Genomic DNA, 17,569 nt, shown 5'->3' with positions numbered 1-17,569 from the left:
CCTTTCCTGATAAGTTCCTACAATGTCCCAGCCGATCCCTGGCTCTGAGCTATCGCTCAGTTTTACAGGTAAATACAGCCACAATGACAAGATGTGATAAATACGTGTGTCTATAATCATTATCTGCACACTCTTATCATATACGCTTTTTTTAAAAAAAAGGTTCATTTTGGCAACGTCTCCGATAGTCTCGATATCCAGATAAAGAAAGGAATGCCGATGTTTATTATTGTAGCAGCTGAAGCGAGTGGGGAAGTGGGGGTGGCAGTTGGGGGTGGGGGGAGGTGGCGCTACCTTTTTCCAAAGCCAAAGATTTCATGTAGTCTGGAGGCTTAATAGGATTCTGCAAGATCGAGCTTCTTCAGGGGAAATTCCCAAACAATGCTGAAATCACAGCATGACAAGAGATATTAGATATTTACATGGCAAAAAGGAAAATAATGAAATGTTTTTTCTTTTTAAAATGACAGGTGAAAATAGTCTTTGAAATGCCATTAATGTTCATCACTTTCAGAAATGCAGCTGCAGAGTGAGCTCACGCCTTCAGTCTAATATTGAAAACGATCACTTTGTTTGATCCTCTTTCCTGCTGAAATGAATATCCCCAAAATCCCCAGAATACTGATGGAATCGTGGTTGAAAAGGAATCCGAGTGTGATCCTAGAACACCTACATTGCTTGGTAACGTCTGCAGAGGGATTTAATAAAATCTGGTTAAAAAAAAGTCTTCAAAAATCATTCCTCATTGTGTTGGGACCCATAATCATCATTTTTGACAGGGTACAACATTTTATTCTGTACTGGCGTGCAACTACTAAATGAATTACCCAGTTACGGCTCCTAAGCCAACCAGTGCATTGTGGGAATTGCACTGGAGCGTCACCGGCCAATCACGTCTGCCGTTCTATAATAAGCTGTGTGGTCTGACGGAGCACATTAGGCTTCATAAGGGAGGAAAATGGCTCTGAAAGTATGACAGGTATGATAAACCCGTCTCCAAATGTAGCCCAGTTGGAATGCACATCTAAATAAAGCGCAGACGAAGACGTTGCCACAGGTGACAAATAAAATAAACCGGTGGGAGTTTTAGTGAAAATCGAAGTGCTGTTTCCAAACAGCTCCATATGAAGTCATGGTAACTATCACAGGCGCCGCCACCAGAAATTCCAGCAACATTTTACAGCTGAAGATGATGATTTCATATTTAGCTGCTGCGAAGCGTCCGCGCTGCAGTAAATCACGGCCTCCGTGTGTGGCGAAGCTCTGAAACTAAACAGCAAGTTTTCCCAGAAGAGTCCCAGTAACCAATCAAATTACCGTCCCGGTAAATACGCCGCCGCGTCCCTGCTGCTTACACTGCGTCTACCTACTCTAAGTGATCTATTGATAATGCAGGTGGCGTCGAATTTATCACTGGGATTAATGATTCCCCCGATCACCTCGACACGTCCGACCCATTTTCAAGATGATGCAGCAAAGAAATGAAATCCCTCAGAGCGCTGCTTTCAAAGTCCGTCTGCATTTCGTAATTTAAAAGATTGTTATTATGTCTGCCAACAAAGTCGGAGGAGGTTGCCATAAGTCAAAATACTGTGCAGGGATTTGGACAGAATTCGGCTTGTTTCTTGGGTACGACCGAAGGATGAGTTGATTTACTTTAAGGGTTGTGGAAAATTCTGGATTCAGATTAAATTTCAGTCATAGATAGACGACGTCTTCCTATATGTAGTTAGAAACTGGGAACTGGGCCATGGAAGTATTGAATTCCCAGTATCAAAGTTCAATTCCACACATCAAACTCTCCATGACTGTCAAGACTCTCAGTCACCCAACTATTTCCACCCCTCCTTCAGTTCTGAAAGAGCCGATGTGGCGTCTTGGGGTTTTTAAGCCCAGCAGGTCACACGGTGCATCATCAGTGGTTCAAACCTTGACCAGGTGCCCCTAACGACCCCGTTTTCCCTCTTCGTGCACCTGGTGACCCCACCTGAGCATTAAAAACCTGGGTCTCCCATAGAAACGTATTGATAGATGGGACAAATAAAAGTTTTGTTTTTAAAATCCAGTGAAGGTGGAAAAAAAAGAATCGTGTCAGATGATTCACAACATTAACACCAAGTATACACAATTCCTTGTTACCTTTGGCAAAGTTAAAAAGAAAGCAGGTGATTTGAGTGAATAAAGGTTCAGATGAGGGGAACAGCAGGAGCCAACCTGTGTTGAACGCCAGGACACACATGAAGAAGCTTTTCTTCACGGCTCCAGCCTTCAGCACAAACCTCCAAACCTGCCTGTGTGGGACTTTCCACCAGCACTGCAGCTACGCTCATTAATCAGCCCTAAAATGCAAATGTCAAACCACATTTGTCACATTTTTTTTGATGATTAATTGTTGGCAATTTGTTGCTTTGTCATGTAGAAGTTGCCCCGCGGTTGACGGATGGCCCGTCAGGGGGTTTTGTTTGCACGGTTTGTCGTTACATAAAAGTCGGAGGAGTTTTGCATTCATGGGTTTCACCATTTTTTAAAATTTCCTCCCTCATCAGAAGGAAGATACTGCCTGAAAATCATGAAAATGTACAGTTTCGATGTAAATTCATGAATCGTTTCCCCGATGTGCCAGTTTAGATGCTTATAAATATTCAGATTAGTGGACCAGAGAGGTTCCATCATGGCTGCAGATAGTAAAGTATTAAAAGACAATGCTGATGTTAAGTAAGTCAAATGGTCCTTCATCTTCTATGGGAGTGTTCATCATGATTGGAAAATGGAAATTAAGCAAAGTTGAGCTGCCTTGTGTTGCATGTCTGGATGATTTGAAAAGGCTGCGCGATAGAGTGTCTCTAAACTGTCCTGACAAACAGGCAGACAAAACACTGCACATGATGCTGATGCACAGAAGATACAAGCTGTTTCTCCTCATGCAGCACACAAAGCTCTCGAACCCGGGGTCATAGCAACAATCTTCATCATCCTCTTCAGAAATACAAACATGTAGAACCAAATTACGGTTGCAGAGCGTTGGGAAAACCTGCAAAAAGACAACATGTCCAAATTAGCGATATCTTTGCGTTTGGTACATGGATCCACCAGAGCAACAATAACAAAAAAGGATCCTTGTAGTAGATTTTTATGGGTGATTGGAGAAGAAGTCAATCAAAAGTGCAAAGAAGTAATAAGAGAAAATGCCTTGAACAGATCTTATAGTGTGGATGATGAGTCATTTCTCTTGCTGCAGGGTTTTGCCACAAAAATCAAATCTTAATCTTATATGTAATCCTATTTTTCGCAACCATTGTCTTGAAGAACTCGTTCTGTGAGCACACGCGGTCTTGTTTCAATTAAAGCGCTACAAAGGCAAAACCTGAGGCCCAAGAGGCAAAGTGTTGAGTTTCTTCCTCTAATAACTTGTGGACAATTGCCAGTTAGAGCTTAAAAGAGAGTGATGTAATGTTTATACAATATAGGAATATTTCATGTCCCTGTCAAAGCAGCAACTCACCTGCGTTTATTCAATCCCCTCAAGAATCTTTGGCTGCTGCAGAGGTGCAGAGACAATGACGGGTCTGTCACCCAGCAGGATGGTGGGTGGGGTGGTGCGTCCAGCTGTGGCCTTGATATCAGCACGGGTTTCAGTTGTTGCTGGATGCTGAAAGGTGCAACGCATGTAGGTTATTGTACATAGTAACAGGGTACAAGGGACCGGAAACAGCTTTGTAATGTATTAGCGTGACTTGCTGGCACTCTCTGCTAACTGTTGGCATCATTTCAAGGAGATGCACAAGTTTTATCACTTCTGTTGTTGTTTTTAAGCTACACGAATCAACCGTTCCTGCTGTGAAGCCACCAGCATGCATATAAACGCATGCATATAAACGCATGCATATAAACGCATGCCAATAAATGCAGCAGCTGACTCACCCATCAGGTAATTAATGTCTGCCTCCATGCTGCAGTCAGGTGAACACAGGTATAATTTCCCCCATATACGCCATGGATATAAACGCACAGATCTGGGGTACTTTTCATGCCAACATGTTTGCTTTTCCACTCGTACCTACACGGTAGTTGGGGTTTCAATGTCAAGATGGCTGGTTTATGTGTGCACTGTCAATGAGATTTCACAGCTTTACAATCGGGTGGAACTCTCTTTGTCTTGGTACTTTGCTGCGTACGAACGAGCAGCATGTCTGAAGGTAAAGCGAAACATCTTGCAAAATTTCCTCTTGACACAATCTGCATTTGATCCCAGCACATTTGACAGTCATTATAGATATTTATAGTTTTAAAATTTTAAGAAAGAATGTGAATCAGTTTCTAATATGTGATGCATTCTTAAAGATTAAACTTCCCCGATATATGAGGTCCTTTTAACCACCTCCATATTGCTGAGCTCCGGCTCCCAATAATCCTACAGAATAATAAACAGCTTTCTATTAAAATGCTATTTAACATGAGATGTGCCGTCAAAGTGTAAAAAGAAAACAAAAAAAGAGGAGGAACATTGAAAGTGAGAGAATGAGGCTTAGAGGGGGGTGTCAAAGTACAATTGAGCGCAGGGTCACGGCTTTAGCATTGCTCAGTCATGGTCTCATAAAGAGCCGCTGCAGACGAGTCGCGCCAAGTTGAGGTCCAGGCTTTATATAACGCTGGAGGAGAGGAGAGCCGAGCTCTGCTCATAATCAAACCCGCCTTAGTTTAATAAAAACACCCACTAATCTGTGACATTGGACTATTTTAGACGCATATTCTGATCGAATCAGGTAAACCCGATGCACCCAAATTGTTTTAACAAAGGCGGAGCAAAATATTTTGATAGGACCGACACTGCAATCCAAAATCAATGTCACATTGTTGAGCTGATCTGGAGCGCCGTGCTGCTGGATTAGTTTGTGAGGAGGTCACGGTTTAAATTGGAGCCATTAACCAGAAACCCCCTCCAATGAGATAGCCATGACATCAAAGTCCACTGTGTATTTAAGTGATAGAAAAGAGTCCGACGGTTTTCGCTGTGACACCTGCAGCCAATCTGTGCCGTTTTGCAAAGCTACGCTCCAACTCCTTTGTTCTTCTGGTGCCGTTCTACAAATTTAACACCCAGGAATCCTCGCTCATGTTGCTGTTGGAGGGGCACAAATAAGCCCTGGAAACATTTGTTGAAACAGTTGTTTGAGTTTATTTTGTTTTCAGCCACTTATCACGTCAAGTGAATAAAAAGGTTTTGTTTCATCACGATGCGGAATAAATCTTCAAGATTCAAAATTGTCAAGAGTTTGAGAGGCTCAGGACGACTTCTGATTGGTTCTGGGTCGTTATGCGACTACATTTGTGGTCCTGCAGCTTCACAGAGGTGAGAGAGCCCAATTCTGATGATGATCACCTGCACAATAATCACACCAGGTTGGATTTAGTGTATAAAATACCGGATTTGGTCAGGGTCCATTTTTAGAAGGTATTAACTATGGCGTAAAAACTTTGGGAGATAGTGACAAACAGAATCACAATCAAATTTATTAACAAGTTTTAACATACAAGGAATTTGGTGTTAGTGTTACACAAAATATAACAACAAAAACACCTCTATAAGAAGTAAAATAGAGTAATATTCAGGATAATGGTGAGAAAAATAGAGGTAAGAAGATGGACCAAGTATTTGGATATAAAGTAGTAATCTATATAGTGCCGGTAATTACAAGAATACAAGTACTAAACCAACTATGTTGTTCAATAATCAGCATAAATATCATATCAGTGATAGTAAATGTTGTTTCTATCCATGTAGCAATAAAGTTCAGCAGTTATGTGACTGATCAGACTTTTTATTTTTTCCAGCCAGGACATCAGCAGGCTTACCTGGACCACGCTGACCAATCAGACTTCAGACTTGTGTGGTCTCTAGATTTAATACGGGAGGCTCCGAAGGTGTGACAGGTGATAAAGTTCTCCAACCGCGGTCCAGCTGGAATCCACAGCTAGCAAAAACTGCAAAGACCCAGAGGAAAATAAAATATAAGTCTTTATTTCATAATGTAGGTCGTATATATTTGTGAAAAGCCCATTACATCACAGACTGACTCCAACATCCAAGAGTCCCAGGCAATATGGTGATTAATCTATCTGAAGTCTATTCATTTGTGGTACTTAAAATAAGCAAAAGTTAGATTTTTAGGTACATTTAAATGACGTAAAATGAAAGAAACAGCTTTATAATGTGCTTCATGTTTCGTAACCATATAACTCATAACTTAATGCGATATTAAGATACGTATTGATGTGTTTGTTTTCCTTTAAAAGTGCCCTTTTTCCCCCTCAGAGTGGATTTGTTCGGCTAATAAAAGCAGCGGAGCAGCAGAGAAGATCTCTGTGTGATGAAGATTAATGCCATCCCCTGTGTGAGGTTTGTCGAGCAGGGATGTGTTCCCTGGATAAACAGTCAGCGATAAAACAGCAGACTGTGTGAATTATGTGCTCCTAAAAGCAACATAAAGCACCCAGGATTTATGGTGGGTTGCGGGTGGTTCTGAACGAGCATGAAAGGTGGGAAAAAAAATCCATTTTGGATGGAGCCCATTTGATTTTAAATGTTGGCTGAGAAATTTTGATGGTGTTTTAACGATTAGAGCAGTTTAAAATTGTCTAACAGATTTTCTTATCTGTGTGCCCCCTCTTTGGTCTCCTCCTTTATTCCTCTTCATGAACCGATACAACAGAAAATAAATTAGATTTTGTTTTCATTCAAAATCAAATTTACATTCATTTTAGTTTAAATTTGCCTGTTTAATTGACTGTTTGTTTCTGGTATTGTGATAACTGGTTGCTCATCCCACACAAACACTTCTAATATCTTTATTTCACTATCACCAGTCAGAATAAAATACTTTTCACCTCCTCCTCACCTCTCACCTCGCTGTGATTTGTTACGGGGGGGTAAAGTGTCGTGATCTGGTTAAAGAAGATTACTGACATATACAAAAAAATGAATTCATCTGAAAACAACAAGATTCCAACATCATGAGCAACAGAGTTTTATTCAGGACAATTATAACACTTTCTTGTTATATATATAATCACAAAGGAAACATTTTTATGAACTTGCAAATACTAAAATATCTTCGAATGTTACTCAGACTTAATCTTACGTACATATGGCATAAATGAAAAAAAAAAAAAAACAATGTTAGAAAGTTAAGTGAAGGGTGTCCCGGCAGCTCACACCGTTAGCTCACATTTAAAAATGGATCTTCCCCCTCGGTCCAGCGAGGATCGGGCCCTGATGGACTCCAGCAACCAGCAATTACTGGTGTTTACTGGAAATCCCCTGGTGTTATTGTCACAAATCAAAACAGGGCTGCCATTGTTGTTCCCAGCTTTTGTTAATTAGGTAACTTTATCAGACTGCACAATGTCAGCCCCTGATTAGCCGAGGACGTGCCGGTGAACGCCCTTTGTTACGCTTCACAGCATCTTCAGCCTCGCTCCAGCGTGGCTTGAGATGGGGCACATGTTCAGCGTCACTGTCAGATCATCTGGAGCTCGACTGTTGAGCAGCAGGAAGGGGGATCACCACACTGACAAACAGCAAACGTTATCATTCGGTGATCAACTTTTAGGAGGCTGAGAAGGGAAGAGAGAAAACGAGAACATGTGTTTTAATATGAAAGAGTCAGAAAATGGAGGGAAATGAATGACCAAGCAGTTTTTACTTCACACCTCTTCTTTGTAGGAGAATAGCAAAATATCAAAAAAATTTGCTAGAGAGAGGAAATGGGGGGTGTGGAGGGGGGGGGGGGGGGGGGGGGGGGGGGGGATGAAATGAGACAGAATGAGAAAAGTCTTTTAATCTCAGGTTCCGAATATCTGATGATTCGGGAGAAACAGTGAAGGAGCCATGAGCGTGCATTCAATATGGTTTCTTTGAAAGGTATTCACACATCAGGCGTTCTTATTTCAATTAGAATCTGTTATTAACCAATCAGACTTTCAGATCTAAATACTGCTTCTTTTTGATGTTGCAAACAGGGTAAGTGATCCTTAAGTCATTATTATCCCAAAGTTGTCACAACTTTAACTGATAAAAAGAGTTTTATCCATTCATTCCTTTTTGCTTGTCATTCTCAGCCTGTACGGGACACCCAGCTTAGATACCATATACCGTGCTTGGCCTGCTAATACATGTCAGTCCTCCATGGCAGCACCTGTGGCGGCTCTATCAGGCAGCTCTGGGAGTGAGAGAAGCCACATCATTTATTTAAGAGACGATGAAATATCATGTGAGACAAATTACTCGGCGTTGTAAAGCAAAGCTGTTTAATCCAAAGAGCAAAACCATCGTGCATCTTCATTTCTCCTATTCGCGACTGTGATCGATTGCTGGGAAGCTGCTGGGAAGCTGCTGGGAAGCTGCTGGGAAGCGGAGGTAATGCTGCTGGGCCGGAATGCGCAGCGCAGCCCAGATTCTCGCACCCCTACGAAATTCCACCGCAGCGGTGAGTCGAGGCGTCTTGAAAACGGCCGACGTGAAATACGCCAGGAATCCGCATTAATTCATGTTTAAAAGCTCAGGGAGGACTCGCTGCTCACTGTTTGGAGAAAGCTCATCCACGGACGCATCTCTCCTTTCATTTCTTCCTCTTTCTACTCGTCTGTCCTTTTAAAGGCAGCAGAGCAAACATGGTGGCTTTCATGTGCAGGCTTTTAGGCCGCTCCTCGGGGTCCATCCATCTCATAAATGTTGATGGCACTTCACGGGCCGCTGGGTCACACGAGAGAGGATCCTGGAACTGCGGTGTAGTCCGCAGGAGCCATACATTAAATGTAACTCAGCCTATATAAGGACAAAGGAGCGCGTCACAGCGCAGGGGCCTTTGGGGCCGTCACAGTTTACAGACATCAACATGTATGAAACAGGTTTTACATTCAGGTATAATAAATACGGCACATCCAACATGTGTCCCAAATGCAACATAATTTGTGCGAAATCCAAGAGGTTTTTGTTTCTCCATCTAAAACGACCCAGAGAATTGGTCCCGTGCTGGCGCCCCTAGTGGTCACACCGGCTGTCACATAACCTCCTTGATGGAGGCAAAAATATTATCTTTACCATGAAACCTGTTCTGTCAGTCACCATTCTCATTCATTAACATGAAACGTGCACAGATTGTACTCCTGTATTCTTATACGCCGCCTGCCCAACCATCCATTTAATGTTTAGTGACTGTTGACACTTTCATACGTTCGCCTTCCTATTGGAAATGCCGTCTTAAATCGTGTTTTCTTTTTACTCGTGTCATTAGAAAATAAGAAAATAAGAACAAGGAGCATGTTTCCTACTGGGCACAATGACCTCGTTGAAAGAAAGTAAGTATGAATGAAGGATTTATAAGCTTATTGTTGTTGTTCTGTGTGATCCTTTTATGGCCTTTCATAATTACACTGTGAATATTTCTGTCCCTAAAATGTCTCCATACATACTTTCAACACATTCCTTTCTGATCATAACACCCCCCATTGGATGGGGGGTGGGGGGTGGGGGGGGGCATATGCCTGTGGTGGAGCAGACGCTACATTCATCCACTGTTCCATTTATTAATTTCCCTTTGATTCCTCGTTCCTCTAATTTTCCCGGCCTGCGTTCGCTTTCCTCCATCTGTGAATAAACAAACTAAGCCGCGCAGTGATGAATGGTAATGCGCGCAGCTTTGTCCGTGATCCCCCTTTCTGGTGTTAATTAGCGCTCGGCTGAGGCTGACCATGACGTGATACTGGGCCTGATGTCATGGAGTCCGGCGACCTCGCGGGTCAGACGCCACATTGAGCACCGTGGCTTTGATGCTCAGAAACAGTGAGTCATTAGTTACAGTCCTTGGGTGGCATTGGCTATCGTCTTCCCCCAGACTCCAGCACAGATGTTTGATCCGTGGAGATCATTATCCTTCGCCGGGCTTTGCCAGATTGCAGCAGCGTGATCCCCTAAAACAGACAAGTGATTTTTATTTTTGGTAACCGGGCCGAAAAAGCAACAGGGAGTTGATTGCTAAGCAGAGCAGGAGAGCAGTTCTTCATTGTCTCTGGCTCTCCTGATCTTAAACCAGATAAGAAAGTGGCAGGTTCTGCCAGAAATCTGGCTGGACAGACGCATGGATGAGCTTCTAAATCTTTCACTGACTGTTTAAATACCTTCACCAACCCACTGACAAACCTGAGTGTGGGGCTGAAGCTGTGGACGACCTGGACCTGGAACTGGGGATCATCCTTATCTCTTGGATTAATATGAAGAATGTGTCGCGCACGTGCAGTCCCCTCACAGATACAAAGTGATGCGGACCTTTCCGGACCCTCGCATACCAGCGCACATCTGGGGCTAAGGGCCTCGGCATCCACGCTCCTTGAATGCATCATTATTTACATTGTTGTCGCCATTAATCCCACAACTGCTTCATTAATGTAGTCCGCCGTCATGCGTCTTTGCGTGCGCCGGCACGCGCTTTCCCTCGCAGCGGAAACCCAGCTCTCCTTTCTCGACATTGACTGAAACCGATTGCCCCATGTTGAACCGCGAAACCCTCGCGACTCTGCCAACGAGCCAGCACAGATCTGCTCTCAAGCTGTTTCCAACATTTTTTATTCAGGCGCAGCGCAATGACAGCACCGCTGCCTCTGCTGGCAAGTCGGCTTTGACATGTGTCAGGGAGCGAGTCCCAGCATGCGCGAAGGCACCTGATCCGCCAACGAGCTAGCCCGTGTATCAGTCAAGCGCACAGGTAAAAACAATTTGAAGGAGTGCACAGTCAGTGTCGGCTTGCCATGCAGGAGAAAAGTTTCCCTTTAGTATGAGTACAATTGAGACAGACAAGTCATTTGAACACGTGACTTAGATGTTTTTTGTTCTGTCACACGCTAGCTGAGCTGAACTAGCGTGTGTTTGGTTGCAGGTGAGCGAGAACTGAAGGGACGAAGGCTTCAGATTGAATAAATGATTAGTTCTTTATCTTTTAGCCCCATGAAATTGCTGTGAGATCATTCCGATTTTGTTCATAGTTGTGTTCCGGCACAAAATGTCCCTTGGAGGAGTCGTTCTCTCTATCGCCGCGCTGCGCACTTGGATACCAAACTGCACCTTTAACCTTAGCAGAAATATCATTTTAAGATCATTCAGTCGAAATATAAAATATGAGTTACTGCACCGAATATATGTAGAAGATGAAACCTGGTCAGTTTTGCTGCCTTTTTTCTTAGCTTTAATTGTTCAGTTTAGTGAATGTTGCGCAACTGCCACCTTCCTGATTGTCCTGATGTCCATCACCTGTCTCTCATTGTCGCTCACCTGTGCCTCATTGTTTCTGCTCCTCCCTCGTGTACAAAAGCTGTGCTGCCAGCTTGTGCTTCTGGATGTGCTTGTCCATCTGCTGCAGTCCTGGGTGCTGTTGTTGTGGGTGTTTGATTCCATTGGCTCATTAAAAATGTTCATCTTCCCTTTAAAGGACTTTAGTACCTGAATTAGTCTGACATTGAGCATCTATGTTTGGGTTGAAACATTCACTTTTATTGTTGCAAATATTTGCTGCACCAGTTGGCTATTAGCCTATTACCTATTGGTTAATGGCTTATTTTTAATATCTGCATTTATTGCCCAAAAAGTGAGGGCGAAACAAAGATGCAAGGTTATGAAAAAAGTTCTCAAAATCGGTGTTAAAGAAAACAAAAGTGCCAAACGTTGACACATTAGCATATGCTAACAATACCATGACTCACCTTAAAGGCTCCGCGATACTGGATCTTCAGATGGCTTCGTTGTCCCAGTCATAACAGTCTATATTAGTTGGATCCTCTTTCACTTTTCCCTGTGACCGCGAAGGCCACATGACGTTGAAGATCACAGCCAATACAGCGAGAGCCTCAATCGGGCTGTTTCACACGTTGGCGTTTCAGTGATGTGCGCTGACACCCCCAGTTCAAGAGGTAACCTGTCAGTGTGCCGGCCTGTCCTCATGCATGTCACACTTTTATAACATAGCAACAAAAGGTCACTGCAGTATGCAGGAGGCTTTAGATAGCTGCGTTTTGATGACCAAAGGAATGTCAGTCTGCAGCCAACAGCACGCTCGTCCGCCTTTGCTAATCTGCTCGATCATTTGTCTGTAGCCCTTCTCCAGCATGTTTTATGGCTCAGGTATAGGGTTCATGTACTGTATGGGCTGTATCAGCCACCAACACAAACGGTCTACATCAAAGAAAGGTGGGTGGGGGGGCGAAAATTCGATTCGGTGTCACTCAGAGTTTCTATAATACTGCTCTGATTACCAAGGTGACCGGTGTGGGATCACCACAGAAATATGTTAATATTTTCAGCAGAAAAGTCAAATATTTCATCTGCCTGCGTTCATTTTTTGATGTGACGCTTGAGGTTCGGTGTCACGTTAAAAGAAGAGAAGAATGAAGCGCGTTTTGTTTGACAGACTTTTGTAAACTGAAGCATGAGGCCGAACTGAGATGCTGGACGGTTGCAGAATCCCGAAGCAGAACTAGGATATGAGGAAAAAATGACTGAAAACTGTGGGATTTTAATAATAAAATGGGCGTAGTGACACATTACTGTGTTTAACGGTTTGAACTATTCAGGCTGTTGAAGTCCAACATCAGCAGGACGGGGATCAATCACGTACTTTAAACAAACACTGAAATGAAAAACAGTGTCCTGGATGTTGATTGGAAACATTACTGTATTGAACGTGTCCAAGAGCACTTGTGTGCTGAGTCGATGTGATTTTTGTTGAATGACTTGACACTTGAAGCATTTTGCACAAGAATTTACACAAAATGGTGATTTCAAACCAGCCTTGTTTGGTTTACGGTAATTGGAAAACTTCTGACAGCCTCATGGGTCATTCCAGGTTTTTATTACATTTGAGTTGCTAACTGGGAAACAACATGGGTCAAAGGTTAACTGGGGGACAATGCTCACCCACAGAACTCATGTTGATCCTTTGCTCATAGAAATACAGCAAGGTTTTTTTGTTTTTTCTATGAAGTTTTAAGAGTATTATGTAAAAGTATACAAAGATCAGGGAGGCTGCAGGAGCTCAAAGGTCAAACTTGGCCAACAGATATAAAAACAAAGCTCAAAAGGTGTTTCTCTTCTCTCTCTCCCTCCACCGAGGACCAACAAGTGATATAACGGCTGATTTAAAACCCCTGACTGGTGCGGCACCAATTAGCTTGGTGTACATTTACGTGTGTCTGGGGCTCACGGACACTCGTAGATCATACTGACTCAAGTGGGAGCCGTTTGGCCTGGAGCAGCATCAATGAATTATAAGAGTTTCCAGCTCAAACTTGGAGGGGCCCCGTGTTTTGGAGATGAATCAAGTTTGTTCATTGCCAAATCACCTTGTACTCGGGTCTAAAAATCATATATTTCTGTAAACCAGAACTGGGTGCTGTGACACTTGCTCATTAATTCAGTACAAGTTTAACAAAAACAGAGTGATTGTCATAAACACTGATGAAAATTGTGTCTGTCAGAGAAATTAGCTTGTACTAGCAGCTAATTTGAGAGCCAGAAAGTCAGTAAATCAGTATTTCTGAAATGGATTTCTGTGTGAAAATGTTGCCTTTTTTAAAAAGAATATGAGCGCAATGATTCACAGAATGTTTTCATAGCTGCGTGCTCATAAACAGAAAAGAGAAATGTTGCTTTTTGTTGAGTCTTGTTAATCTTTTATGGGAAATGGGCATTGGCAACCAATTTCATACCAATATTTGTCAATATATCCAGTCCCAGAAACTAAAACACACACGTTTGGGGAGTATGTTGACAGAAAATGTTGAGATATTTGATTGGGTAACTTTTTAAAACTACAACCCTCTGCCCAGTTTCATATCTGTCCTGTATCTGACCTCCATGACGCCTGGTGCAGAGTGTGTGTGTGTGTGTGTGTGTGCTGTAATGCATATCCTTACGTGTAGATTTTATAGAAAAGTGGGGCGAAGTCTTTGGAAATGACTTTTTCCACTTATCCTGAAGATAATATACAAATGAGATATAATATATATTATATATGTATATATAATATACACATTTGAACCATACATGTAGCAGTCTGACCCAGAAGAAATGCAGTACGCTGATGCTAATTTATAGCCAATATCTAGCTAAAGTCAGTTGGACGTAGGTATAAGTCGCCCTCCGTAACATCTGTTGGTATTCTGATGAACACCAGACGGCTTCATCTTTATCTGCAATTATTTGCACGTACTAGCTGCTCACGAGTAAATATGCTCAGAATAAAGTCCTCAAATGGGCATAAAACTCTGCACGACATGTCCTGCTTGACGCGAACGAAGTGGTCTTTGTGCTTTTCGTCCTCCTCAGATTTAGGGGTCACTGTAATTGTTGCAGGAAACTCTGCACTGATCAGAGGTGCAATTTTGAGGGAAAATGAGGTTCTGCGGAGTGACCTCATCTCTTTGGTCGGGCAGGCTGAAGCCTGAAGGCTTTTCTGATTTGTCTTCTTGGGTCAACAGCACCACATCCGCGTCTGTGTGTCAGACTCCAGTGAAGTCAGCCTAGGAAAACAAATGCCAGTGAGGATGAGTCTGAAGCGATTAGACCACCTACGAGTGACTCAACACAACCTGAGGAGATCTCTTTGATTCTGTGGGTACTGACTCCTCCGTCTTATCAAAGGTCCCACAGCGGGAGTGCTGATTATGGATCTTTGATTAAAGAGGAATGAAGCCAGGTTTGTATTTAATTGATAAAAGGATGCGTGAGTGTCCTTCTTACTGTAAAGAGCACTAATTTAGGATGTGATCAACTCCAACCCCAGGCATGAAATTAGAGATGAGCAATCCCTAATCACAGGTCACGAAGCATGAGAAACTCCTTTTTTACAAAATGAATAACAGATTACCAGGAGATGTCCCACAGAGCTGGAAGTGCACCAGGACCACAGCCTCTAATAAACTGGTAGTCATGTAGACGGTGTGACAGGACGGGTCAGGAGGTGAGGAGAGGATGATTGGGACCATTTAAATGAAAACACAGGATGGATGGATCTCATCATTCCTCCTAAATGTTTCAAAATGCTGAGGACTTGACTGGAGGACTCTGGAAAAATAGACATGGACGAGTTTAAGCCCTTAATATCATCAGAAGATTTGAAAACGGTGAAAGGGAACGCACGTGAGCGTCCACGTGACTGGGCGCTGCAGGGAGCACACACGTTGGCCTCACACGCTGCCTCTTAAACTGCACTTCACGTCAATTTTAGCGCAACATATAAAAGATCCGATCTGACCGGGGGCAGTTTGATCAATGGTGAAAAGGAAATTGTCTTCCACTCGTATCAAAAGATTCCAATTTCTCAAGGCTGTCTTCACGCCAGCAGGTTTTATTCTGTGTTTGAACGTGGAACAGTAGAGTTCAAGTAAAGATGAAAATTCTGAAGACCTGAGTGAGCTGGAATGAGTGACTTTTTAAAACCGACGAAACTGCGTTAAACATGCTCCCCTTCACATTCTCACATGACATGACGCTTCTGACAAAGCAAAGAACTCATTTCCCTTTGATCTACAAAAAGTGTTAATGTACATGAAAGAGAAATAAGGTCACGTTCATTTGGCTTTTTTTTTTTTTTTAACCACTGACGCAAAACCAGGCTAAAGTTTAAAGATGCAGGTGGTTGCAATTTGACTCAGTAATTGTTTTGATATTAGCATTTTAAATATGCTTTGGATAATTTCTCTAGGGAGCGAGTGAGCACATCACAGCTCCTGAAAGGAGGGGAAGCAATCACTGATTATTATTACCGAATTATACGAGTTTCTGGTGGTTTGGAAGCAGTTTAGCAGAGATGCAGTCCAGTGATAAGTAGACAGGCACAGATAGCTAGAAACTGACTTTTATAAAAATAGAATTCATTTGGGTAAAGTCATTATCGGGGAAACAAGATTTAGTTACAAAATCCCATGTTTGATCAGCAAACATCATTTATTCATTTATTCCCATGCTAGCTAGAGCATATTTCACATTCCCTTTAATCATATCCCATCTTTGATCTGCCCCCCTTAACGCACAATGAGAGGCTCTCACTCATAAATTGTCCATTTGGGGCGGGAAATGTGACCACTCGACACCATAACCAGCTGGAGTGGCGCCCAGGCATATGAGCGTCGATACATTCGCTGTGACTCCAGGTGAGTCTCGACCGCATCTCTGATGTCGGCATCTTTTTTTGTTTTACGTGTGTGGTGAGCTCTGTTTTAAATCAGATCAAGGAAGTTTGTTTGTAATTGTCCAAAGACACACAGAAGAAGGGCTGCAATGCTCAGAGGCGAGATGGTCAGATGCCAGATGTTGAGATTATATGGTTGCAATTCAGATGTTGACAACAAATTCTTTTAAAAGCCCCTTAATTGAATTTGTGGTCTTTGTGGTGGGACAAGAGATTTGTCTGCTACAAACAGATAAAAGGGAGTAAAACTCCAGGTTAGCCGGACGTCTTCCCAACTAATCACATGTCCAAACGAAAGGTGAACTTAGTGCAAAAATAGTTGACTCTGTATAAATGGGACTTGGAAAGATGACTGGATTATTCCCCCTGCACGCGATAGACTGTTTAAAGTGTTATAACTTATTTATTAGCACCCTATAAACCTGCCCTGCAGGCAGGTGATGGGCAGCAACACCAGTTTCCACACGTCAACAGGGAACAAACATAAAAAGCCAGAGCCGCCAAACTGGATCCCCCCTTAATCTCTCAGTCCACATCAGATGAGGGAGCAGCCAGACGACCCCCAAGCCGAAGCAGCGAGCAAACAGGGGAGGGGGGAGATCTATATTCCACGGAGCGGCTCGCAGCACTCAGGGCTTGGCAAAGGTAAACAAAAGCACTAACAGGCTCATAATTGATGGCAGCGTTTCTTTTTATACAGTAAATAGATGTCAAACAGTGGTGGAATGCAGTAATCAGATTACAAGAGATTTGTAACATGCCAGGATTACACACCAGCGCCGTTGCTTTGATCTGGCACCACTTAGCCTTTGATTTCCTGTAATCACTCAAGAACTGGCAGATGGTCCTGCAATTTCTTTAATTGTAATGACTGACGGGGCTAGTTTGAGCCAATTAGAGATGTTATTTTATTAATATGACATAAAAACAACATTTCACTTTAAATTGAACCTTCAAATGTGAGTTTGGCTTCATGTGTTCATTTAATTTTTCAAAAATTAACAGCAAGCCCTTTATCATTTGGAGAAAACACAGTCGTAAAATGAAAATCCTGCTTCGTCCACTTAGTTAAAGCGTCTCGACAAGCATCTGATGGATTTCCATTAGATTCTGTTGAGACACGAGACGGACTTTGATGATCTCCAGACTTTTCCTCCGACATCATGGAAAGATTGATACATCTGGGAAACGTCTCAACAAATGCTGGATGGATTGTGGTGAAATTCGGTGAGGATATACACGGTGTCTGAAAGATAAATCCTAATGACTCTGGTGACCGACCTCCTCTTAACAATCAGCCGCAAGTCCAATTATTTAGTCACTGCCTGCACCTT

The sequence above is a fragment of the Takifugu rubripes genome, chromosome 14, assembly GCF_901000725.2.
Source record: "Takifugu rubripes chromosome 14, fTakRub1.2, whole genome shotgun sequence".
NCBI classification, from domain to species: Eukaryota; Metazoa; Chordata; class Actinopteri; order Tetraodontiformes; family Tetraodontidae; genus Takifugu; species Takifugu rubripes.
This window is presented reverse-complemented; position numbering follows the sequence as displayed.